Source organism: Lissotriton helveticus (genome assembly GCF_964261635.1).
Source record: "Lissotriton helveticus chromosome 1_1 unlocalized genomic scaffold, aLisHel1.1 SUPER_1_unloc_28, whole genome shotgun sequence".
NCBI lineage: Eukaryota > Metazoa > Chordata > Amphibia > Caudata > Salamandridae > Lissotriton > Lissotriton helveticus.
The window spans coordinates 1,231,238-1,255,943 of record NW_027611668.1 but is presented as its reverse complement, the minus strand read 5'-3'; the positions used below and the strand labels follow the sequence as shown (position 1 = coordinate 1,255,943).

Sequence of the window (24,706 nt, the reverse complement as noted above, 5' to 3'; positions counted from 1 at the left end):
ACAGCAGATGTTCTAAAGCTATCAAGGACTCGGAAAGGGGTTTATCAAGTCTATCTGGACAGGGGGGGAATTGGATGAATACCTGATATGTTCAGCTCGGGGCTCTTTGTGATGTTGGACTGCAAGGATATATCTTCGGATTTAACGGAAGGGGTACTACTATAGAGTTGAAGGCCTGAAGGAATAGTGACGAACGGGATCTTAGTGGTCTCAAATAGTTTCAAGGATCCATCTGCTAAATACCGCCCACAAAGCTCCAGATCAATATCTAGCAGTTGGGAATCCCCGTTATCTACTTCCCTTGGGTGGGAACCACCTGCTAGTTCATGTATCAAGTTGATCCCAGACTTTGGAGAAATATTATGCTGCTGCACACACTCAGCTCTAAAAGCAGGCGACTTAGCGCTGAGGGAAGTAGAAAATTGTGTTGGATTAATTCCCTCACAAACCTGTGAGTTCTCGGCTAAATTATTTTCCAAAACCGGACCCTCCAATGCCGGCCCAGGCGTCCCCACTGGGGAACAGACTACACCAATATCCTTGTTTACAGTAAATTGCTCCGAGCCAGCCCCCGTTGTCGTATTCTTATCTTTAGACTTTTCCCATAAGTGGAATAGCTGGCACTGGCCCTTTAGTTGCAGGTTTTGGACATCCTTGTTTCGAAGTGGGTTAGACTTAGTCTGTGCACAAGACCTTCCCACCAAGAGTCTCCCTGAACGAAGCTTTTTAGCTGTCATATTTAATTTGTAACAGAGAGAAACCAAATGCAATACTTAATACAGGCTAATAAATAAATAAGATGACAATATAAGGGTTAGGGCAAGAAAAATTATATGGAGCTGAAGTTATCTATAAAAGAGTCAATGTCTATGCCGAGAATGAGTAAACAAACAATGTAATTAAACCAACGATAAAAAAAAAAGAAAATAAAATTAAAATGAGTCGGCCCAGCCCAGCCTGCTTCAGCCTCTGAGGGCCTTAGAGGGCCCGCCCTTTGCCCGGGCTTAGCCCCAAGCACTGTCCCGCACGCGGTCCCGCGACGCGGGAAGCGCCGCGATGCTTTTTGCGCCTCCAGGCGCGAGAGTCGGCGAAGGTGGGCGGGGAGGAGCCACCAGGAATTGTGGGACTTGTGGTCCCCCCGCTCTGCGGCCACTTGATGGAACTGGTGGCGGCGGGGGGGAACAACAGCCCAGGACCTGGCGCGCTAGCAGCGCGATGTAGCAGACGAAAGTCTTGGCTGCCTGAAAGCGAGAGACCAGGTCCCAACGCTCTCACTGTTTTCAGCGCGAATACAGCAGAATTGACGGGCTTTGCAGCAGCAGGGAGGCTCCAGAGGAATAGGGTAGACAAGCAGCACCTAGAATATGCAACCACTCTGTCACTCGCGGCCTGACCTGTGTCTCCTGTGGTGGTGGCTGCTCACTTCCACTCCCACTGCCGCTTCCGCAGTCCCCTACTGCTGCATGATACCATACACGGCTCCCTCCAGCGCAGGAGAGCCGGGGAGCAGGGGAGCAAGGGAGCAGAATGCAGCAAGGTGGGTAGATGGGTAGAACCCCCGCCGCTTTGCTCCGATGGTCGCAGCTCAGGCTGCCCTCTCACGAACCCCCATCGCATCTCCTCCCGGCACAGCTGCTCCTTCCTCGTCGCGGCTCCGGGATTAGCAGCCCTTGGCTCGCGGCTCTCGGCTCGCTCCTCTGCCGCCGCCGCTGACGGACTGTGTCCTCACGAGGGAGGGAAGAAATGAGGAAAAGAGGAGACCGGCTGTGTACACCGCAGTCCCCCGGCTCGCGGTACCTCAGCGGCACCTCAACGGCGGTGCAGCACGCTCCTCTCTCGCACCTCTCTCCTCGGACTCCTCTCAAACTTACTCAACAGCGCCAACTTCCGTTCCGTCAAACAAACACTCCAATCTGCCTTGGTGCATAGGAAGTAGATCCATAGATTATGCCAATTCCCTCTATGTCGGTATCCTTGCCTACCAGTTGAATCGTATGCAGCTGGTACAGAACCAGGCTGCAAGACTGATCTTCCGTCAGCCCAGGCACCACCATGTCCGTCCCTTGCTTAAAACCCTTCACTGGCTCCTGGTAGCCAAGCGCTGTGAGTTCAAACTAGGCTGTATCATTTTTAAAACCCTTTCCTCTCTTCTCCGCCACTACTCTCCATCGCGCAACCTCCGGTCCACCCATCTCGCTTTGCTCACAACACCCACTTTCAAGCGCAGGAAGTATTGAGGACTCAGATTTTCGTTCCTTGCTCCCTCTTTCTGGAATATGCTCCCTCTAGAGTTTAGACTCACTACTTCCTACGCCCATTTCAGATCCCTCCTGAAAACCCATCTGTTCCGTAAGGCACATGATTAGGTATTCTCTTCCCCTTTCTCCTCTCTTCTCTCCTGTTGCCAGCACTTCTCTCTGTTCGTCTCCTTTTTGCCACTAGTGCCATGAAACCGTTGGGTGTAAGTGCGCTCTATAAGAATTTTTAACATAACATTTAACATAACACAATAATCTCCCCCAGGAATAGTGGCGGGTGTTCAGTTTGGGGAGATAAAGGTCAGTATAATAGGCCATAAAGTCCTCTTGAATCTCCTTTTGGGATTGAAGGCAGCCACTGTCCAAAGCATGGAGCTAGAGCACCGCCTCCTGCCTGATGTGTCTATTAGCCAACCACTCCAACAGCTTGCCTGATCTGTTGCACTCTGCATGTGTCCTGGTGGTGTAGGACGCAAAGTCTAAACAGCAGAGGCGTTCCAATAGTCGAGCTTCTGTCTCCTGGAGAGGGACCAGAGTAGGCATCATTGTAATCACACTCGGCTGCCTCCAACTTGCAGAGGATCACAGGGCAGACCACAGACACTGCTTGTATAGGCTTGCCTCATAGTGCAAACTTGAAGACATCCCATTCTACCAACAGGGAGGAGGCCGTGCCCTCATAATGGTCAAGGAATTCCAGGATTTTGGTGGCAAGAGTATCTCAAAATGGAATGTCCTAAAGAAGCCTGGGGGAGAGGCGCCATGTAACTTTCAGGGTGGACATTCGACCCAGTGGAGGTCCTCTACAGTGGGCTATAATCAGATAACTTCATGCTCAGATAATCCAGAGCTGTGATGAAGGGGAATAGAGAGCAAGAGCACACCATGCAATCTAGCCGTGTGTAAACCTTATGCATGGGGGAATAAAGTTGGGTGCCCAGATTGTGGTGCCAACAATCGTCCAAAAGCTCCCACTGCTTCGGCCAGGTCTGTAGGCTCGCTGCATTAGCAACTGTGGGAGTGGAGGGCAGGGGGGCATGAGATCGCTCTTGCGCGGGATCCAAGACTGTGTTAAAATCACCACTGTTCAACCATGACAAATAGGCCCACTGAGAGATATATATATATTCCCTGAAAAAACCATAGGTTCCAGCCACGTTATAGTTAGGAATTAGCATTTAAAAAACCTTAGAAACTCACTGAAAAAACCATAGGTTTCAGCCACGTTATAGTTAGGAATTAGCATTTAAAAAACCTTAGAAATTCACTGAAAAATCCATGGGTTTCAGCCACGTTATAGTTAGGAATTGGCATTTAAAAAACCTTAGAAATTCACTGAAAAATCCATGGGTTTCAGCCACGTTATAGTTAGGAATTGGCATTTAAAAAACCTTGGAAATTCACTGAAAAAAACATAGGTTTCACATGTTATAGTTAGCTGGACATTTCACTCATACAAAACCGTTGAAATTCCCCCGTTATAGTTAGTTCAGCTAACTATATCTTGTGCGCCCGCAATGCATTGCTGATGACATCACATATTACATCACTCATGACATGGTCAGTGACATCACTCATGACATCACTGATTACATCATCCAGTGAATGTGTGTCTTTCTGAACAATAAATATTTTTTATATATGTATATCTAAAGGTCGATGGAAGAATAAATGGGTAAATAAGTGTCTAAATGGATGTTTTTTTGTAAAATTGATTGTAAAACTGGCTTATTAAGTGTATCTTAGTGAATACATGTTTTAACGTGTAATGTTTAAATATTTAAATATCTGTATCAGTGTCTCACTTTGTGTATAAGTGGCTGCATGGGTTGGTGAGAAGCTACATGAGTGTTGATATGGGTTATTAGTTTGTTTTTTGAGTATCAGTATGAGTGTCTGTATGGTTCGGTGGGAGATATTACTTAGCGTATAGATGCATGAATGAGTGACTCACTGTTTGTATGTGTTTTGAAGACAGCGTGTGTGCAGGACTGTATGGGTGGATGATGTGTATGGGTGTGTTAGTGAGTGAATGACTGTCTCAATAGTGTCTTTATGAGTAACTACATTTTAAACTAGTATATGTGAGTATTGATGTATATAAGTGAGTATATGTGAGAGTGAGAGTTTAGAAGAGTTCCTGTATAAATAAGTATGTGTTTCTATAAGTGATTGTTTAAGAGAGTAAGTATGTATATGTTTCTGTAGAAGTAAGTGTAGTGGTGTGTGTATAGCTGTATATGCAAGTAAAAGGATGTTTATTTGCATGTGTGAGTATGTGTGTGAGTAACAATGGATGAGTATCGGTGTGTAACAGGATGTATAGGTGTATGAGTACATATGATGAGTGAGTACATGTATGAGTGACTATATAGAACTGTTGGTGAATGAGTGGATGTGTATGTAGATGTTGGAATTACTGAATAGGTTGTTGTAACAGGTATTGGTATCTCCATTTTTTTTTTAAATTTCAGTTTCTTATTTTTGAATGTGTGTATCAAAGGTAATATTAGGGTGAGAGGAGGTCTGCCACTCTTTCACAAGGATGATATCATCAGTGATGTCATCTGTGATGTCATTTGAGATGTCATCAGTGATGTCATGAATGATGCCACTGACCATGTCATGAGTGATGTAATATGTGACGTCATCAGCAATGCATTGCGGGTGCGCGAGTTATAGTTAGCTGAACTAACTATAACGGGGGAATTTCAATGGTTTTGTATGAGTGAAATGTCCAGCTAACTATAACATGTGTGGAACCTATGTTTTTTTCAGTGAATTTCTAAGGTTTTTTAAATGCTAATTCCTAACTATACTGTGGCTGAAACCTATGATTTTTTCAGTGAATTTCAAAAGTTTTGTAAATGATAATTTTTAAATTTATTAATTGTTACATTTTTTTAATCTGATTTACTACATTGTTTTAAAGTATTTATTTTTGGATATTTTATTTTTTAAATTACATTACATATTTTTAATATAAATTGAATTTTTTTTAAATATTGAAATTGTAAAATGTAAGATTTTTATTTTATATTTTTTTAATTTATATATATTTTATATAGCAGGCAATGATATCCTATGGAAGGAAATTCAAGTTACTGGTAAGTACGGTTAAAATTACTTTTCAGGAACAGTAGTGAGCTGAAAGATGCAGCACTGAGGTCTCTCCTGATAACAGATGAGTAAATCAGAATTCGTAGTTCGGCTGATTTCAGAGCAATTTTTTAAAGTTCCAAAACTCCACACTTGGAAAAATTTCCAAGTGAAACCAGTCAATGTTAGCCTATGGAAGGAAATTCAACTTAATGTAACTACGATTAGAATTACTTTTCATGATCAGTAGTGGGCTGAAAGATACAGCACTGAAGTCTCTACTGATAACAGGTGAGTAAATCGGAATTTGTAGTTCGGCTGATTTTTTAGGAATTTTTTAAAGTTCCAAAACTCCACACTTAGAAGAATTTCCAAGTGAAACCAGTCAATGTTAGCCTACGGAAGGAAATTCAAGATTCTGTAACCACGATTAGAATTGAAAGATGCAGCCCTAAGGTCTCTCCTGATAACAGGTGAGTAAATCGGAATTCGTGGTTCGGCTGATTTTTGAGGGATTTTTAAAAGTTCCAAAATTCCACACTTAGAAAAATTTCCAAGTGAAACCAGTCAATGTTAGGCTATGGAAGGACATCCAAGTTACTGTAAGTATGGTTAGAATTACTTTTCAGGATCAGTAGTGGGCTGAAAGATGCAGCACTGAGGTCTCTCCTGATAACAGGTGAGTAAATCGGAATTCATAGTTCGGCTGATTTTAGAGGAATATTTGTACGTTTCAAAAATAGACACTTAGAAACTTTTCTGGTGAAAACCACACAATAAATTCCTATGGAAGGAAATACAAGTTACTGTTAAGAACGCTTAGATTTACTTTTCAGGGTCTGTACTGCGCTCAAAGATGCGGCACTGACATCTCTCGTGATAACAGGTGAGTAAATCGGAATTCGTAGTTCGGCTGATTTTAGAGGAATATTTTGCTCAATAGTGAAGGAAGGGGGCGGGGCCTAAGGTGACATGGGTGAAAACACGCCCTGTGGCACATTTTTGGTTGGGGAATTAATTCCTCTTCAATCCTGAGGTCCCCTGTGAGGCACCACCAGGTACCTCCAGTATGTGCCAGGGAGCTGTGTTGCAGAGAGGTTTTCAGAGGGCACGCCCCCTTTTTACAACACTGTGTACTGGAGGTACCTGTTGGACTAGTTGACCCCTAGGGGACCTCTGGATTGAAGTGGAATTAATTCCCCAACTTAAAACGTGCCTCAGGGCATGTTTGCACTCATATCACCTCAAGCCCCACCCCCTACCTTCACCACTGTGCAAACGCACCCCGTAGCGCGTTCTAAGTTGGGGGATTAAGTCCCCTTGCATACTGGGAGTCCCTGGGGGCTAACTATCCCACCAGGAACCTTCAGTATGTGCCAGGGGGCTGCGTTGCAGAGAGGTGTAATGAGGCCACGCCCCTTTTTACACTTCTCTGCATCGCTGCCCCCTGGCGCGTTTGCAGAGGGGGAACTAATTCCCCTTGCATATTGGGGGTCCCTGGGAGCCAACTAGCCCACCAGGAACCTCCAGTATGCACCAGGGGGCTGCGTTGCAGAGAGGTGTTCTGAGGCCACGCCCCTATTGACACCTCTCTGCATCGCAGCCCCCTGGTGCGTTTGCAGAGGGGGAACTAATTCCCCTTGCATTCTTGGGGTCCCTGGGAGCCAACTAGCCCACCAGGAACCTCCAGTATGCACCAGGGGGCTGCATTACAGAGAGGTGTAATGAGGCCATACCCCTTTTTACACCTCTCTGCAACGCACCCCCCTGGCGTATTTGCAGAGGAGGAACTAATTCCCCTTGCATGCTGGGGGTCCCTGGGGGCCAACTAGCCCATCAGGAACCTCCTGTATGTACCAGGGGGCTGCGTTGCAGAGAGGTGTTCTGAGGCCATGCCCCTTTTTACACCTCTCTGCAATGCAGCTCCCTGGCCCATACTGGAGGCTCCTGTTGGGCTAGTTGGCCCCCAGGGACCCCCAGTATGAAAGGGGAATTAGTTCTCCCTCTGCAAACGTGCCAGGAGGCGCGTTTGCAGAGAGGTGCAGGGAGGGGGCGTGGCCTCCTCCCGATCCTGTTTTAAATTTTTGTTTTTAAGAAGGGGGCTGTGTAGCCCCCCCTTCTTTTTTTTTTTTTTGTTTGGGCCCTAGGGATCCAATCCCCCAGTGCCTCACCCCCCAAAAGTTTTTTCTTCTTTTTTTTTAAGGTGAAGGGGATCCGCGTGGCCCCCCTCCCAAGGCTAATCAAGGCTCCGGGGACTCCATCCCCCGGGGCCTGGCCCTCCTCTTTGGGGGCTGTGGGGGGTCCCCAAGCCCCCCACGGTCCCTGGGCATTGCTTTTCTGCTTGGGAAGCAGCTAACATGCTGCTCCCCATGCAAAAAAGCAATCCCCTTTGATTTTTGAAATAGAGAGCAGGTTTCCTGCTCTCTCTTTCAAAAACCAAAGCAGGAAATCCGCAACATTCTATTTGGAATAACTTTGGCGCCGGTCGGCGCCGGTCGAAGAATCTTCGTGAAATTCTCCAAGAAGATGGGGCGCTCCGCCCCGCTCCTATCCTGAATGTTTCGGCGTGATTCGAAAGCTGCGAGACCCCAGAGGAGGAGGGAGTAAAGGACCGGGGGCAAGGCGGGACCCCCTTATGAAAAACGCCGAACGCAGGGCAATTACGGTCCTGTCCGTTCCAGGGTCACAACCAGTGCGCGTTGTAAGCCGTGTTCAGGGCAGGTCGCTGTGCTCAACACAGAAGCATCCAGTGCAGAGTTCACACAACATCCCTGACGGGCGGAAGCACCCGGCGCGAGCAGCACATTGTGTGTAACAATCTCCGAAGTAAAGAAGTATCCAGTGTGCACAGTGCAGCATGTACTACATCTCCGAAGAATCAAGTGTGCAGCGCGCAGTGCGTGCAACACATGGGAAGTGAGCACGCACCAACTATGCACAGTGCAGTGGGTGCAACACCTCGGAAGTGCGGGAGTATCCAGCGTGCACAGTGCAGCATGTACTACATCTCCGAAGAATCAAGTGTGCAGCGCGCAGTGCGTGCAACACATGGGAAGTGAGCACGCACCAACTATGCACAGTGCAGTGGGTGCAACACCTCGGAAGTGCGGGAGTATCCAGCGTGCACAGTGCAGCATGTACTACATCTCCGAAGAATCAAGTGTGCGGAGCGCAGTGCGTGCAACACAGGGGAAGTGAGCGCGCACCAACTATGCACAGTGCAGTGGGTGCAACACCTCGGAAGTGCGGGAGTATCCAGTGTGCACAGTGCAGCATGTACTACATCTCCGAAGAATCAAGTGTGCGGAGCGCACTGCGTGCAACACAGGGGAAGTGAGCGCGCACCAACTATGCACAGTTCAGTGGGCGCAACACCTCGGAAGTGCGGGAATATCCAGTGTGCACAGTGCAGCATGTACTACATCTCCGAAGAATCAAGTGTGCAGCGCGCAGTGCGTGCAACACATGGGAAGTGAGCGCGCACCAACTATGCGCAGTGCAGTGGGTGCAACACCTCGGAAGTGCGGGAGTATCCAGTGTGCACAGTGCAGCATGTACTACATCTCCGAAGTATCAAGTGTGCAGCGCGCAGTGCGTGCAACACATGGGAAGTGAGCGCGCACCAACTATGCACAGTGCAGTGGGTGCAACACCTCGGAAGTGCGGGAGTATCCAGTGTGCACAGTGCAGCATGTACTACATCTCCGAAGAATCAAGTGTGCGGAGCGCAGTGCGTGCAACACAGGGGAAGTGAGCGCGCACCAACTATGCACAGTGCAGTGGGTGCAACACCTCGGAAGTGCGGGAGTATCCAGTGTGCACAGTGCAGCATGTACTACATCTCCGAAGAATCAAGTGTGCGGAGCGCAGTGCGTGCAACACAGGGGAAGTGAGCGCGCACCAACCATGCACAGTGCAGTGGGTGCAACACCTCGGAAGTGCGGGAGTATCCAGTGTGCACAGTGCAGCATGTACTACATCTCCGAAGAATCAAGTGTGCGGAGCGCAGTGCGTGCAACACAGGGGAAGTGAGCGCGTACCAACTATGCACAGTGCAGTGGGTGCAACACCTCGGAAGTGCGGGAGTATCCAGCGTGCACAGTGCAGCATGTACTGCATCTCCGAAGAATCAAGTGTGCGGCGCGCAGTGCGTGCAACACATGGGAAGTGAGCACGCACCAACTATGCACAGTGCAGTGGGTGCAACACCTCGGAAGTACGGGAGTATCCAGTGTGCACAGTGCAGCATGTACTACATCTCCGAAGAATCAAGTGTGCGGCGCGCAGTGCGTGCTACACAGGGGAAGTGAGCGCGCACCAACTATGCACAGTGCAGTGGGTGCAACACCTCGGAAGTGCGGGAGTATCCAGTGTGCACAGTGCAGCATGTACTACATCTCCGAAGAATCAAGTGTGCAGCGCGCAGTGCGTGCAACACATGGGAAGTGAGCGCGCACCAACTATGCACAGTGCAGTGGGTGCAACACCTCGGAAGTGCGGGAGTATCCAGTGTGCACAGTGCAGCATGTACTACATCTCCGAAGAATCAAGTGTGCAGCGCGCAGTGCGTGCAACACATGGGAAGTGAGCGCGCACCAACTATGCACAGTGCAGTGGGTGCAACACCTCGGAAGTGCGGGAGTATCCAGTGTGCACAGTGCAGCATGTACTACATCTCCGAAGAATCAAGTGTGCGGAGCGCAGTGCGTGCAACACAGGGGAAGTGAGCGCGCACCAACTATGCACAGTGCAGTGGGTGCAACACCTCGGAAGTGCGGGAGTATCCAGTGTGCACAGTGCAGCATGTACTACATCTCCGAAGAATCAAGTGTGCGGAGCGCACTGCGTGCAACACAGGGGAAGTGAGCGCGCACCAACTATGCACAGTTCAGTGGGCGCAACACCTCGGAAGTGCGGGAATATCCAGTGTGCACAGTGCAGCATGTACTACATCTCCGAAGAATCAAGTGTGCAGCGCGCAGTGCGTGCAACACATGGGAAGTGAGCGCGCACCAACTATGCGCAGTGCAGTGGGTGCAACACCTCGGAAGTGCGGGAGTATCCAGTGTGCACAGTGCAGCATGTACTACATCTCCGAAGTATCAAGTGTGCAGCGCGCAGTGCGTGCAACACATGGGAAGTGAGCGCGCACCAACTATGCACAGTGCAGTGGGTGCAACACCTCGGAAGTGCGGGAGTATCCAGTGTGCACAGTGCAGCATGTACTACATCTCCGAAGAATCAAGTGTGCGGAGCGCAGTGCGTGCAACACAGGGGAAGTGAGCGCGCACCAACTATGCACAGTGCAGTGGGTGCAACACCTCGGAAGTGCGGGAGTATCCAGTGTGCACAGTGCAGCATGTACTACATCTCCGAAGAATCAAGTGTGCGGAGCGCAGTGCGTGCAACACAGGGGAAGTGAGCGCGCACCAACCATGCACAGTGCAGTGGGTGCAACACCTCGGAAGTGCGGGAGTATCCAGTGTGCACAGTGCAGCATGTACTACATCTCCGAAGAATCAAGTGTGCGGAGCGCAGTGCGTGCAACACAGGGGAAGTGAGCGCGTACCAACTATGCACAGTGCAGTGGGTGCAACACCTCGGAAGTGCGGGAGTATCCAGCGTGCACAGTGCAGCATGTACTGCATCTCCGAAGAATCAAGTGTGCGGCGCGCAGTGCGTGCAACACATGGGAAGTGAGCACGCACCAACTATGCACAGTGCAGTGGGTGCAACACCTCGGAAGTACGGGAGTATCCAGTGTGCACAGTGCAGCATGTACTACATCTCCGAAGAATCAAGTGTGCGGCGCGCAGTGCGTGCTACACAGGGGAAGTGAGCGCGCACCAACTATGCACAGTGCAGTGGGTGCAACACCTCGGAAGTGCGGGAGTATCCAGTGTGCACAGTGCAGCATGTACTACATCTCCGAAGAATCAAGTGTGCAGCGCGCAGTGCGTGCAACACATGGGAAGTGAGCGCGCACCAACTATGCACAGTGCAGTGGGTGCAACACCTCGGAAGTGCGGGAGTATCCAGTGTGCACAGTGCAGCATGTACTACATCTCCGAAGAATCAAGTGTGCAGCGCGCAGTGCGTGCAACACATGGGAAGTGAGCGCGCACCAACTATGCACAGTGCAGTGGGTGCAACACCTCGGAAGTGCGGGAGTATCCAGTGTGCACAGTGCAGCATGTACTACATCTCCGAAGAATCAAGTGTGCGGAGCGCAGTGCGTGCAACACAGGGGAAGTGAGCGCGCACCAACTATGCACAGTGCAGTGGGTGCAACACCTCGGAAGTGCGGGAGTATCCAGTGTGCACAGTCTCATCTGCACTTACTTGGAAGTGCTTAGGATCGCATCTGTGCAGCAGCAGTGCCAGGGGCTCCAGTCCGCTTACTCCCATCTTGTGTGACGTGCATCTCGAGCCATGGAAGGCGCTCCGAGTCCCACGTCAGTCCGCACCTCATCCCTGCTCCTTTGAAGCGCGACTGCATCTCTCAGTTCCATCCTGTCTACCCAGCATCCTTGCACCTTTAAAGCGCCGGAGCCTCCGGTGCTCCCTGCGTCTCTCAGCCTGCGTATGCAGGTGGTTCTGGTGGCGGAGCCTGAGGCTAAAGTGCTCCCAGGCTCTAGCTAGGGAGCACTCAATCGCTAGGCACTTTAAGCACCGGGATGCTCCGAAGGTCTCGGTTTCTCCAACAGTACACTAACCCTCTAAACCTTTAAAGTGCTGGGAGGCTAAAGCTTTGTTTTGCTGCTTTTCAGACCTTCCAGTGCCCGGACCCGGAGGCTGCTGCAGTCTGAGCCCATCTCGTCTACCAGCGGGCACTCACACTCGGTACTTCAAGCACCAGGAGGTTCCAAGGGCCCAGTCTATACTGGTGTGCACTGACGTCGGTACTCCATACAGTGCCAGAGTCTGAAGTGTTGTCTCTGCTGATCTGAAGACGCGGAGGTTGAGTGTCCCGAGCTCGCCCAGTGTGCTCTGCACTCCTGGACTGTGGATCGCCATGCTTCCGCCTCCGGTGTCTGGTGCTCAAGGCGCTACATTCCCTGCACTGGGGCAGCAGGTGGACTGCTACAAAGCAGAGCCCCTGGAAGAGCTAGGTTGCTCCTGACCCCACAGCAGCACTGGGCTGTGCTGTCCAACTTCTCCAGGCTGTGTATTTGAAGGCCGGCAGTATAAGGAAGGGGAGGACTTCCAGCCCGAAGGGAACAAATGTCTTAAGTGGTGTTGCATTGGAGGCAGGACACAGTGCATAAAAGAAGTCTGTCCCATTCTATCATGTCCCCAGCATCTCAGTCACATTCCTACGGGGCGATGTTGCCTCAAATGCCTAGACCAGCGAAAAGTGGTTGACCTCCCTTTAGGAAGCGGCCTCTTTCACAGTGAAGTTTATGACAACTGCACAGCATGCACCTGCAGGGACTCCACCTTTGTTTGCAAGAAGAAATGCGCCCCTGAAGCCTGCAACAAGAGCACAAAGCCCTGTTGTGATGAGCGTGTCATGTATGTCCCCACCCAGGAAGTGAAAGTGTGCAAGTCTGGCAGCAAGCTGTTCAGGGATGGAGAAATGTGGGCGTCCATTAACTACACCATCTGCGCCTGTGTGAAAGGCAAGATAGGGAACACGTCAGTATGTTTTCACCAAAGACTGCTCCTCCTCTACCTCAACCTTTCAGGTCCTGGTAAAGAACGATGCCGAAGGGACCCACTCCTTTTCCTGGACCAAGTCGGTGGATCTTGTGATGGGGAGAGCAGCATTTTATTTATTTATTTATTATTGCATTTATAGCGCGCAACAACTATCCACAAAGGGTTTCCCGGCGCGGAATTGTAGAGTTGTGTTAATAGGGTAGGTATAGACGAGTGCCTAGATGTTAAATAGCCAAGTTTTTAAAGCTTTACGGAATTTGATGTAATTGGTCTCGTTACGTCCTGAAAAAGGCAGGGAGTTCCATAGCAAGGGCCCTTGATAGGAAAAAGATTTACCGCCCATACGGGAGAGCTTGATTTTGGGGATGACAAACTTTTTTTGTGTTGAAGAATGGAGAGATCGAGATGGATGATATGGGCGAACAAGCGAGTGAAGATACCAGCATCAGCCTCCACCAGCATCTTACTGTGAAGCTGAATGGAACACGCATTGCTCTGCCATATGAAACTCCCATGTTTCAGGTCGACTTGGATGGCTATCTGATCAAAGTGATAACTAAAGCCGGTACAAGGAAACCCCGTTTTCAAGCATTGAATCCCACACAAGCAAGTCGACAGTTGGCACTGGCCCGGTAAACGAAGGGATACTAAGAAGAGAAGAAAAAGCAAATTCTAATTTCATACTTTATCTTAAAAATAATTCAAGCGACTGATGTTTTTTATGGGATGCTGAACTAATTTTTTACCAAACTAGAATATTCAGAGAAAAAATAAAAAACAAGGGCAAAAAGTGTGTTCAAAACTCATTTGAGAAGTAAGCAAGGGAATTACTTTGAGGAGAAAATACCTCTTGTGACACTCTAGCCTGGCTCCTGCAAAATATTTTCTAGACTAAATAGTCCCTTGCAACAAAAAAAGTGTGAGAAAGTTCATGCTGGCCTAATTTTTGATATTTTGTGTAATTTACGTAATGGAGAATTGAGCAAGTTGCTTTAGCAGAACAGACAACTTTGCACTGGCCTACAGAAAAAGATGAAAGTGGAAATGTGGGAGGAGGCTTGCAGGGAGGACCTATGAAAGAGAAAAGATATCATCTCATAGTGGGGGCAGGCTTCTGAGCATAACAGTTCGGCCACCACAAACATTCAGTAATAGTACGGCGGTTCAGAGAGGTAGATGTGCACAGGTGAATGATATAGTAAGTGTCCACTGATCATAGGTGGGTTGAACCTGTGGTATAATGTACAAGGAGAACTCTGGTACACTGAGTGACAGAGAGCAGTAGACTGCATGCAGGTGTGGATAGGATTTGAGATCCTGAGCCCTATCAGCTCAAGAGCTGCCATTTCTTATAGACATATGCGATTTCTTGTTTTATGTTGTATTGCAGAATTTTTATAGCGCTTACTACCCCTATGTTGGGTGCCTGTAGCGTTTGCCCACATAGAATGAAAACAAAGCCAACATCCTTCCAACTACACACTGCTAGAACTGGCTATTTCTGGTAGGCTAAGGCTGATGCCAAAGCCAGGCAGAAACCACCATTCTAGTCAGGGCAAGGAAGTCACCCGCCAAGATAACCCCTGCTCACCCCCTTGGTAGCTTGGCACAAGCAATGAGGCTAAACTCGGAGGCAATGTGTAAAGCATTTGCGCCAGTGCACCACAGCAACAACATCCTAGGCACACCACAAAAGGAACTCCACACAAGGTTATATGAAAATAACTTCTGTATTGTCAAAAACACATCAGATAGAAATCACACATGTACATTGTGCCAACTGGCACGGGCAATATTCATAAGGGATTATTTACAGGACAGGGCCACATGGGCCACTGTCAGAATCAACACTTTTAGAAATAGAAATACTGTCAGAAATTAGAATAAAAGGATATAAAATAACAGTTATAAATCACAACCAGTATCTACTGGTAACCGGTAAGTACCACCTACGCAACCCTAACCACCTTAGGAGAATGGGAGAATGTCACGCAGGGGACCAGGACCTCACTAGGACCACCTGCATCAAAAAGAACAACCACCTAAGTATCACACAGCATTTAGGGGTCTAGGAAAAAACACATTACCCATGATGCATAAATATACATTCAGAGGAGTAGTAAAGGGAAACACATGATGCATAAACCTACACATTCAGCGGTGTTAAGAACAAAGCACATGATGCAATAAAAATACATTCAGAGGTACCAGAACAATACAATAGCGCAAAAATCACATGATGTCTAAAAACATTCAGAGGTGCAGGAATAACACATGATGCAAGAAATCACATTCAGAGGTGCAATACCCATACAATTGCGCAAACCCTACATAAGCCACCACCTGTGGCAGTCCCTAGGCCAACTGGCATTTTTGGGGCTAAGACGCCCTGAGTCTCAATGTCAGGGGCCTAAACGGTGCAGGTGCCCACTACTTGCTGGGCACCTGTGAACATCCCAAAACCTAAACGGTGCAGCTGCCCACTAATTGCTGGGCAGCTGGGGAACTTCAAACTGCGGCAAGGGCTCTCACTGGCCCTAGACAAACTGCGCCGCAGGGGTTGGAGCCACACAGGCTCTCTAAACACATACGTGGTGTCCCTCAAGAGCCTCACTGAACTCTAAACATCATGTGGGCGGTGAGCCCTTCGGGATTTTAAATATCAAATGCCCCTTAATAACGGACAGCAATGCGGGCCCTCAAGAGCCCCTCGCGGGCTCTGTAACCACGGTGGGGCGACCCACTGCCATTCGGGCCTCCCTTACTCAGTGCCTCGAAGCGGCACCAACATACAGTAATGCGGGCCCTCAAGAGCCCCTCGCAGGCTCTGTAACCACGGTGGGGTGACCCGCTGCCATTCGGGGCCGCCCTTACTCAGTGCCTTGAAGCGGCACCACCATACAGCAATGCGGAGCCCCCCCAGCCCTTCCTCACTACGGGCGTCACTCACCGGGGGCTCCTCAGTGCAGACGGGTAGTCCCTCAGCGCTTCCAGACTGGATGGAGGACTTCTCCAGCGGCGGCACCTCTCGGGACAGGAGGCGAGCGCTGGACCAATCCCAGCGTGGCTCCTGGACGAGCCCTTCTTGACGCGGCAGCATCTACGGCGGGGATCAGTCAACCAGAGCGCGGCTCCCCAGCCAGGCCCTCAGCAACGGCCCAATCAGAGCGCGGCCTTCCAGGGCGGGCCCCCCGCGGCCCACCAATCGCAGCACGGCTCTCCGGCGGCCATTGTCCAAACGGCTCGGGCCTCGGCGGTGATTTCAAGGGCCAAAATGAGGGGTGGGCACCCTCGGTATCACAAATAAAAGTAGAAACGGGGTGAGCACCCGTTAATTAATTAAATAAACGGGGTGGCACCCGTAAAATAAAGCATAACGATATCGGGCATGAAGCAGGGTGGCACCTGCAAAACCTCACGCAAAATGCGTGATAGCGACACGCTCGCTACGGGACCAAAATAAAGCGCTCTCAAGCGCTAGGAAACAGGCAGAGCGCTCCCAGGCGCTCAGAGGAAAGCACAGCGCTTCCTGCAGGAAAATGCAGCTTCTCCATGCTGCAAAAAGGTCCCAGAGGGCAAAGCCAAGTCCCCCCATCAGCCCAAGCAAGGCAGAGGGGTCCCGCAAGAGTCCTCCAGGCATCCAGGAAAGTCCATCAGGAGTCCAGGGGCTGGGCAGGGATCAGGGATTCCCCTGAGCCCAAGCAGCAGCACGCCCCTGGCAGATTCAAGTCCAAAAACAAGAACATTTTGGAAGGGGACACAGCCCCTTCTTATACACGGAAAAGTCTTTGAAGTCTTTGAGCAGGCAGTGTGAGAACCAGCTAGAACTGGTTATAGGGAAGTCCTGTCAGTATCAGGGACAGAGGTGACAGTCGCCCAGCGGGGAGGTGGAGCCAGCATTGTGGCAGGCAGGCACAGCCTCATTCACACTCTGGTGCTATCTCCACCCACTTCCTTGGCAGCAGATGCTGCCTTTCATCCACGGGCTGACTCAGATAACCTCCTGGGGGCTCTGCAGCCCCTGTCACCCTCAGACCAGACAGTCAATCCACAAGCAGGCCCAGGCACTCTGGGACAGGCTCGCCAGCCAATCACACGCCAGGCACAAATTACACAAATATACCAACTTCGCAAAGTGGCACTTCTAGACTAGACACAACCATGCCGCATACACCATTACGCAGCATTCAATCTCACGAGTTCGCACATATCAAACTTGACCCTGCACTCCCCACACATCAGGAACTACCATGGGCATACATATTCCCCATTCATTCCTATGGGAGGGCAGGCCACTCACCACACATACACAGAGAGGTCACGCACTTTACACTGTACCACAGTGTAAAAGTGCGCCAAGGCCTAAAATCACCAACACCAGGTTCCAGAAACAGGCTAGGAAAAAGCAAAAAGTTTCGGGGTGAACCTGCCAAAAGGGCCAGGTCCAACACACACCCTACAGGATGTAGCGTGCTTACATCATGTAGGGTATGTGGTTGGAAGGATGTTGCCTTTGGTTTGATTCTATGTGAGAAGTGTTTCCATTTCATGTGAAAAGGGGGCACAACACGTAGCAGTGATGTGGATGATAAAGTGTTAGGGGACGCAAGATGTAGCAGTGTGCTGGATGATGAAGTCTCACAGTCAGACGCGCAGTTGTATGGTTTTCAGTAAGCTGGTAGCTTTGAACAGTTCTGCAGGTCCCTTTATGGTATTTCTTGTTATATACTCTGCTAAGCTTGCTGCAGAGGAGTTGGGTACTGCTCCTGATAATGGGCTGTTCACACCGTGATCGCTCCTGAAATACTGCCTGCACCTGCCTAAAATGAGAGGCGCAACAAACCCTCCTGCGTCTCTCCTGACCTTATCTCACTCCTCTCCCTACCCCCTACCCCTCCCCGCTCTACTCTTCTCCACTTTCCTGCTACTGACCTTTGCCCTCACCTGTCCTGGCCCTTAGTCCCCACCCTGTTTATCTGTGAATTTTCCCTCGTCAATTGAGAGCTAGTTATTTTGTCTGATGCCCGATGGAGCTACCTGGTTTAGCTATAGGGGAGACAGGTCGGGGATTCCCTCCTTGGACGTCTCCTACCCAGTCGGCCTTTAGACAGACTTCCTTTTGCCTCTCCTGTCGTCCGTGACAGACCCCCCAGCACCGGGGACCACCACCCTCAGGGCTTTTAAATGTTGGGAGGGGGGCCGCGCACCGCCCCTCCTGGAGCCTTGTGGTGGCCCTGGGGACTGCCACCCCCCAGGGCCAGCTATCCCACCAGGAACCTCCAGTATCCTGGCGCATACTGGAGGTTCCTGGTGGGCTAGTTGGACCTCAGGGACCCCAGTATACGAGGGGACTTAATACCCCAACTTGGAACGCGCTACGGGGCGCATTTGCACAGTGGTGAAGATCGGGGGCGGGGCATGAGGTGATATGTGTGCAAACATGCCCTGTGGCACGTTGTAAGTTGGGAAATTAATTCCTCTTCAATCCAGAGGTCCCCTAGGGGCCAACTAGCCCAATAGGTACCTCCAGTAAGCGCCACGGAGCTGCGTTGCAGAGTGTTGTAAAAAGGGGGCATGCCCCCTGAACAAATCTCTGTAATGCAGCTTCCTGGCGCATACTGGAGGTACCTGGTGGGCTAGTTGGCCCCTAGGGGACCTCTGGATTGAAGAGGAATTAATTTCCCAACTTAAAACGCGCCACAGGGCGTGTTTGCACACATGTCACCTCAGGCCCTGCCCCCTTCCTTCACTATTGAGCAAAATATTCCTCTACAATCAGCCAAACTACGAATTCCGATTTACTGACCTGTTATCACGAGAGACGTCAGTGCTGCATCTTTTAGCCCAGTACGGACCCCGAAAAGTAATTCTAAGCGTACTTACCAGTAACTTGTATTTCCTTCCATAGGAATCTATTGTGTGATTTTCACCGGAAAAGTTTCAGTGTCTATTTTTGAAACGTACAAATTTTCCTCTAAAATCAGAGGAACAGCTAATTCCGATTTACTCACCTGTTATCAGAAGATACCTCAGTGCTGCATCTTTCAGCCCACCACTGATCCTGAAAAGTTATTCTAACCGTAGTTACAGTAACTTGAATTCCCTTCCATAGGCTAACATTGACTGGTTTCACTTGGAAATTCTTCAAAGTGTGGAGTTTTGGAACTTAAAAAAATTCCTTTAAAATGAGCTGAACTACGAATTCCGATTTACTCACCTGTTATCAGGAGAGACCTCAGTGCTGCATATTTCAGCCCACTACTGATCCTGAAAAGTAATTTTAACTGTACTTACCAGTAACTTGAATTTCCTTCCATAGGATATCATTGCCTACTATATAAAATATATATAAATTAAAAAATATATAAAATAAACAAATAAATATTACAATTTCAATATTTTTAAAAACATTTTTTTTCAATGTATATTAAAAAAATGTAATGCAATTAATAAAATTAAATATTTTAAAACAATGTGGTAAATCAGTGTAAAAAAAATATAACAATACATTTAAAAATTATCATTTACAAAAGCTTTGAAATTCACTGAATAAACCATAGGTTTCCGCCACGTTATAGTTAGCTGGACATTTCACTCATACAAAACCATTGAAATTCCCCCATTATAGTTAGTTCAGCTAACTATAACTCGCGCGCCTGCAATGCACGGCTGATAACGTCACATATTACATCACTCATGACATGGTCAGTGACATCACTCATGAAATCACTGATGACATCTCAAATGACATCACTGATGACATCATCCTTGTGAAAGAGTAGCAGACCTAATATAACCTTTGATACACACATTCAAAAATAGAAACTAAAATGTTCAAAAAATGGAAATACCAATACCAGTTACAACAACCTAGTCAGTAATTCCAACATCTACATACACATCCATCCACTCATTCACCAACAGTTCTATATAGTCACTCATACATGTACTCACTCATCATATGTAGTGATACACCTATACATCCTGTTACACACCGATACTCATCCATTGTTACTCACACACATACTCACACATGCAAATAAACATCCATTTACTTGCATATACAGCTATACACACACCACTGCACTTACTTCTACAGAAACGTACACATACTTACTCTCTTAAACAATCACTTATAGAAACACATACTTATTTATACAGGAACTCTTCCAATCTCTCACTCTCACATATACTCACTTATATACATCAATACTCACATATACTAGTTTAAAATATATGTAGTTACTCATAAAGATCCTATTGAGACAGTCATTCACACCCATACACACACTCATCCACCCATACAGTCCTGCACACATGCTGTCTTCAAAACACATACAAACAGTGAGTTAGTCATTCATGCATCTGTGCACTAATACCCCCACCAAACCATACAGACACTCATTCTGATACTCAAAAAACCAACTAATAACCCATATAGACACTCATGTAGCTACTCAATCAATCAATCAATCAAATTACTTTATTCTGTATAAAAACAATACCATACAAAGTGCAGTATTAGTAAAAAAGAAAGGCATTACAACCACTAAAATTACGTAATAAAATTAAAGAATCTATGAACATTCACAGTAAAATTGTTTCATGTCCTAAAAGTCATATTAAAAGCGATTTATACAGTAAAAACAAGAATCCTTGGCAATGTTGGTGCAGCCAACCCTTCTGTCACCAAGGAGGATCATGAACAGTTACTCGTCGCCTCTAGTGTTCTTTAGTCTCACAGCCGATCTTAAAAAATTTACAGTGCTAAACAGCGTTAGTGGATCTGATGACAATTTCAAAAACAATAGTGCCACGTTTGCCTCGTTGAATCTGATTTGCCTTAAAATAGCTTTTAAAAACATTGTCCTTGGGTACGCATAAAAGGGACATATTAAAACGAAGTGGAGAGTGTCGCAGCCGCACGGTCCCTTTATCTCGATATCTGATGTGTACCCTGCTGGAACTGATAAAATGTGATGCAAAAGATTCAGCCTAAATCTGGTCATTAGGAATCTGTCGTGTTTGTTGTACATATGGGACAGGTAAAATTCCATTCCTGGAGTTGATTTAGTTAGCAAGTGGGCTCTCACAGAAGATTTCATCAACTCTCTGTCCTCCCTTTCATTTGCTGAGAATTCCATCTTTATGATACCCTTGTCTTTAGGCGTAAGTTTAGTGGGTTCATCAAAATACTTGACATAACCCAACCCTTTCAAGGTTTCCCTTACATATTTGAGCCAAGGTATCATTCGTCCCCTATCCAGGGCAATGCAGTCCATTAGTATTTACATAGTTAATGTGGATTCAGGGTTCGTCCATATTTTAATCCAACAGGTTATGGGTTTAAGTCTTAGCCTATCACTAATATTAGTGAGGCCTAACTCCTCATGGACAATATGGGAAGGCGTACTTCGTGGTACCTGCAGAACCCTTCTCAGGAATTTATTTTCCTTATTTTGAATCAGCGCTTGTATCTCTAAAACCCCATACCTCACTTCCAGACAAGGTCTTAGCACAGCATACAGAACTATACAGATGCATTATTTAATTCTGTGACCAGCGGCCTAGTCTTTTTGCAAAATTCATAATTGAGCCCACCGAGCTAATTTGTGAGCTACATTTATCGTTAATCAATGTTTTAAAACTGAGGTGCTTATCAAATAAAATCCCTAAATAATTAAATGCCTGCACTTTTTCTAATTTGTGAGACCCAATTGTAAAGATAAAATTCTTGGATGGTCTTTTCCCTGTTTCCATTACGCATGATTTAGTGAGATTGGGTGATAGGTCTAGATCCTCCATAAAGCTGACAAAGCCATCAATAAGAGACTGTAATCCGAGTATAGTAGGACCGGTATACCTCTCCTACCTATGCACAGACAGTCCACCCCTAAATCTCAGAGCGCCTTGTCTAGTCCATTTATATATAATGTAAATAGAAAAGGCGCCAGGATACATCCCTGCCTCACACCCCTTGAGCAAGGGAAATGATTAGTAGTGTTCCCCTCTTCATTGAATCTAACCTGTGCCGCGGTGTTCTGGTGGAGCACTCTCAAAATATTTATCGGCCTAGGTCAACACCAAGCAACCCTAGGGATTCCCACAGTTTCTTCCGATTGACCCGGTCGAAGGCTGCCGTCAGATCCATAAAGGCCAAGTACACCGTCCCCTTACTTGACGTGGTGTACTTGGCCACCAGGTGGTATAAATTAAGGCATTGGTCCGTTGTGGATCGGCCATTTCTAAACCCATACTGGGTGTCCGAGATAATGTCATGTTCCTCCGCCCAATCCATCAACCGATTAAGGATAGCCCTTCCCAATATTTTCACTGTCACATCTATTAACGAGATCGGGCGGTAACATTGTGGGTCACTCCTGTTTCCCTTTTTAAAAATTGGTACTATGATGGCCGTGGACCATGACCTAGGCATCCCTGATTCCACTGCTGTACTGAGAACTCTTGTGAGTATGGGGGCCAAAAGGTCTACCTGGCTCTTGAAAAGGTCTGACGGGATCCCATCGGGGCCTGGGGCCTTATTTCGTGTCATCCCGTCTATTCCTGCCTTGATCTCTCCCAGGAAAAAGCTTATCTGCATGCTATTTACATTTCCTGTATCTAATACTATTGAATCTTCCGAGCCACCGTAATTATACAGGCCTTTGAAATGCTCCACCCACGAGTCCGGAAGAATGTGACAGGCCACCTTCGATTTATTCGATTCCTTAAAGCAAGGATCGTTAATTACTCTCCAAAATTCATTCATATCCCAGCGCTCTGCGGTGTCTTTTAGCGTCTCCCATGCCTGGTTCTGTAGCCTGGTTTTACGTTGTTTAATGGCCCTTTTATAGTGTGCTCTACAGTCAACTACCTTAGTTTTATCTTTTGGGACGGTTTTGAGTGCTAGCTTCAGTACCCTCTGTGCCAAGGTGCATTCGTGGTCAAACCATTTAGGGTGCATTGGGTCATGTTTCGTCTTTTTGCCCCTCAATAGCCCGTCGATGTGCTGTGCTCTCAAATGCACTGATCAATTAATTCCCCTCCACTGCTGGGTCTAGGCATTTCCAAATCTGGCTTTCGGACTTGGCGAGAAGCGTTCTATAAAACGCTTCCCCATCTATGTTCTTCCATCTCAGTCTCCTGCCCTGATCCGTGGCTTTACCTAAGATGCTAGATTTCCTTTGACCGGGCTCGGTCGATGGGTTAGTATCCCTAATGGACAATACCAGTGGGTTACGGTCACTAAAGACGCTAACCTCTATGCTGACATTTGTGACCCTTCGTTTAAGCGTGTTTATTACGAAGATGAAGTCAATGATGGTATCTGTTCCCCTACCTTTAAAGGTTGGGATGACTATATTGTTTTCCCCTCTTTTGATCAAGTCCATCGTATGTGTGAGGGCATGTGTGCCCAGGATCTTACTTAATTCCCTGCCCTCTTTTGAGTGTTCTAAATGCCGGCCCATTCTTCCCTGCCCCATTTCAAGAAGGGGCACTGGTGGCAGTTGAAATCGCCCACTATTATCAACTGGGAGAGTGTATCCCCTGCCTCCTGTATGCCAGCCAACCTCTCATCCAGCTCACACAGTATTTACGTGGTCTGTCCCGCCACTATTGCGTTATAAAAATTTATAAAAATTAATTTTAGTCCGTTCTTGCAGTACCTAATTCCTTGCATGAATTCCGAGTCCCAACCCAAGTCTTCCCAGGTCCCTTACATTGTCAGGTCCACATAACTAATTACAAAAACAACAATTGATGGACAGAATGCAGATCAATGTCATACATTCACCCCAGTACAGAGATCTGGGCCTAAATCCATCGTTTTTTTTGCACTTCATACCACCCCAGTTCAGACATGGCCATATGCAAATCAGCCTTGACCCTGTGCCTCATGGGAACAGTCCAGCCCGAACTGCCAAGCCATGTCTTTCCTGGACCGGAATCAAGCATCCAAGGACCGGTCAGTAGTCTTGTAAATATACATATTGCTAATTTCACCTAATAGCAATTGATGAAAAAAAGTTGGACAAGAGTGCACTAATAGGCTCTGGAGACGTGCTGTAAAAGAAGACCAGAAATACATTTTAAAGTCTGGGAAATGTATGCCCCCTTGTTCAAAAGGGCACTTCAGTAAGGACATTGCTCTTCGTGCAGTCTTATAACCCCAAAGGAAGCTACTGAAAAGGCCATCTAGCCTTTTAAAAAAACTATTGGGAACTCGTAAAGGAATAGACCTGAAAAGATATATAAATCTTGGTAATATCTTCATCTTTATTATGTTTGCACGACCCACAATGCCAATCGGGAGTTTATGCCATTTTTTTTAAAGAGCTGCTGTTTCTTTAAATAGTACCTCATAATTTAATGAGATTATTTGGTTAACGCGCACGGTTACTCTAACCCCCAAATAAACAGCTACCGGACAGACCCCATTTAGGCTAGCCCAGTATTAAAGTTAACCACCACTTGTGTTTTGTGTGCGTTCAGCTTGTATCCGGATAGTTTGCCGAAGCTATCAGCTTCTTTTTCTATTTCTATCATTGCTCTTACCGGGTCAAGTGAAAATATAGCTAAATCATCTGCTTAGGCTGTTACCTTTAAAATACTTGTACCTTGCATTATTGGGGTGAATTGAGGGTTAGCTTGCAGGGAGAAATTAAAAGGTTTAATATAAAGTGTAA

At 47.6% G+C, this 24,706-nt stretch overlaps 2 protein-coding genes across 5 annotated transcripts in view; one reads left to right on the top strand and one right to left on the bottom strand.

Moving 5' to 3' along the window:
- The window catches only part of LOC144805825 (uncharacterized), a 280,069-nt gene that overhangs the window by 103,699 nt on the left and 151,664 nt on the right, over nucleotides 1–24,706 (bottom strand). The window lies entirely within an intron of this gene.
- The window catches only part of LOC144805819 (uncharacterized), a 76,432-nt gene that overhangs the window by 50,828 nt on the left and 898 nt on the right, over nucleotides 1–24,706 (top strand). The window lies entirely within an intron of this gene.